Source organism: Salmo trutta, chromosome 37 (assembly GCF_901001165.1).
Source record: "Salmo trutta chromosome 37, fSalTru1.1, whole genome shotgun sequence".
In the NCBI taxonomy this organism is placed as follows: Eukaryota; Metazoa; Chordata; class Actinopteri; order Salmoniformes; family Salmonidae; genus Salmo; species Salmo trutta.
In genome coordinates, this window is record NC_042993.1 from 22,993,717 (window position 1) to 22,996,339 (window position 2,623).

The 2,623-nt window shown below is 41.6% G+C and overlaps 1 long non-coding RNA gene across 1 annotated transcript; it reads right to left on the reverse strand.

Annotated features, from left to right (window-relative positions):
• Positions 1–425: 425 nt before the first annotated feature.
• On the reverse strand, positions 426–751 carry LOC115177042 (uncharacterized). The gene is made up of 2 exons (XR_003872321.1): positions 657–751; positions 426–494 (listed from the first exon to the last, which is right to left on the reverse strand). It is a non-coding gene; the product is annotated as an uncharacterized LOC115177042 (long non-coding RNA).
• Positions 752–2,623: the final 1,872 nt, after the last annotated feature.

The window sequence follows — 2,623 nt, forward strand, 5'->3', positions numbered from 1 at the left end:
GTTCTCGGGTTGATGAGAGGTGTTGGATTTGCGCCAGACATAGCGTTTTCCTTGATGGCCAAAAAGCTACATTTTAGTCTCATCTGACCAGAGTACCTTCTTCTATATGTTTGGGGAGTCTTCCACATGCCTGTTGGTGAACACCAAACGTGTTTGCTTATTTTCTTCTTAAGCAATGTATTTTTTCTGGCCACTCTTCTGTAAAGCCCAGCTCTGTGGCTGGGATTGGCAGAGACAGCCAGGCAGAGCCATCCTGCCATTGATCCAGACCCTACAGGGCCACTCTGATGCTGCCCTCCATCAAATCACTCATTTGTTTATGAAATATTGATATTGGCTGCGATCTCTTCCCGAAGACGGGTAAACGTGGGTAGTATGGGAATAACATGTCTGTAGCTCTCTTCACGACAACAGACACAGGTTGGTTCCTTGAAACGGGCGTTTATTGCATTGCAGGTCTTTTTCTTTGATGCATCCACGTCACGCCGTGAGAACTATATGTTTGAATGAACACAGTAACGTTGATAAATTATACAGTACTGAAACAAAGAAATACAAATGGCGCTCGGCGCAACAATACAAATGGCGCTTGGCGCGACAATACAAATAGAACTTGGCGCGACTATAAACAAAGTTCTATAGATTGAACAAAATACCTCGTTGGCTGCTTGTCCTGAAAAGAGGTTCTTGAATCCTTAAAGTCCCTTGAAAGTCCCTTTACTGTCTTTCTTAGCCTCTGCCATCAACAATTATGACTAAGACTAAGATCTGCTTAAGTTAGATTGCACACAGTCAATTAACAAATTCCGTAGCAGTAACACAACAGAGAACGTTAGTTCCGGGATGGAACATAAAAACACAGACAATGGCCTAACGTTAATTTACATGTTACATCACATTTAAATTCTTATCTATACATCAATAAATCATTTATTTATTTACTACATCAAATAAACCTTGAATTATGTATTAATCATGCATCGTGAACACAGCATCTATGTAACAACACTTACAATGTCTCTGAACAGGCCTTTGGATCTACTAGATAGGTTTTATTAGAATTCCTAAGCAGGGTAAAATATTAAATCCAACAAACCTGTTGCTGATTTTTCGTTAATGTCTCCTAACATTCGGGGGCTCAGCTATTCTGTGCAATCAACATGATGAATTTTGTTTCCTGTCTACTCAATGATGATTGTCACAGAGTGGAAGTGTATAGGCATAGATTCCAATGGAAATGTCAGTCGTGGCTTCTTTTCTATTTCATCTGTATCTAGGAGCGATTTGGAGATGGAAGACAGGGATCAATACTCTGATTTTCAATAGTGCCACTGCTTACATCAACTACATGTGGTCCTGTTGAATCATGTGAATCTTTCAATGCTTTATTAAAGTGAAAATAAAAATCAAGCCGTTTAGGAAAATATCTTCAGATTATGATTATTTTCTAGTATTGAAAGGTTTAACATTTTACCACATATTGCAAATAAACTGGTATGAACAATCTAACACGGTCATGCACAATATGTGGTAAATAGCTTCAAATGTTAATCCCTAACTACTTTGAGACAGCTGTATATTGTGGAGAATCACCATACAATATCTGTCATTCTGAGGGAGTCTTGGGGAAGACCATTGAGAAGCCTGTTGATCTGTTTGTTGATAGAGCCCTCTGTTTTCAGAGTAGCACAGGCTCCATGTCACCATACAACCTTTCTTATATGGCCGACTCTTTTCTCTGTATACATCAATGATGTCGCTCTTGCTGCTGGTGATTCTCTGATCCACCGAGGACACCATTCTGTATACTTCTGGCCATTCTTTGGACACTGTGTTAACTAACCTCCAGACGAGCTTCAATGCCATACAACTCTCCTTCCGTGGTCTCCATATGCTCTTAAATGCAAGTAAAACTAAATGCATGCTTTTCAACCGATCGCTGCCCGCACCCGCCCGCCCGACTAGCATCACTACTCTGGACGGTTCTGACTTAGAATATGTGGACAACTACAAATACCTAGGTGTCTGGTTAGACTGTAAACTGTCCTTCCAGACTCACTTTAAGCCTCTCCAATCCAAAATTAAATCTAGAATCGGCTTCCTATTTCGTAACAAAGCATCCTTCACTCATGCTGCCAAACATACCCTCTTGTAAAACTGACTATCCAACTGATCCTTGACTTCGGCGATGTCATTTACAGAATAGCCTCTAACACTCTACTCAGCAAATTGGATGCAGTCTATCACAGTGCCATCTGTTTTGTCACCAAAGCCCCATATACTACCCACCACTGCGACCTGTATGCTCTCGTTGGCTGGCCCTCGCTTCATATTCGTCGCCAAACCCACTGGCTCCAGGTCATCTATAAGTCTTTGCTAGGTAAAGCCTTATCTCAGTTCACTGTTCACCATAGCAGCACCCACCCGTAGCACGAACTCCAACATGTATATCTCAATGGTCACCCCCATAGCCAATTCCTACTTTGGCCGCCTTTCCTTCCAGTTCTCTGCTGCCAATGACTGGAACGAATTGCATAAATCACTGAAGCTGGAGACTCATATCTCCCTCACTGACTTTAAGCATCAGCTGTCAGAGCAGTTCACAGATCATTGCACCTGTACA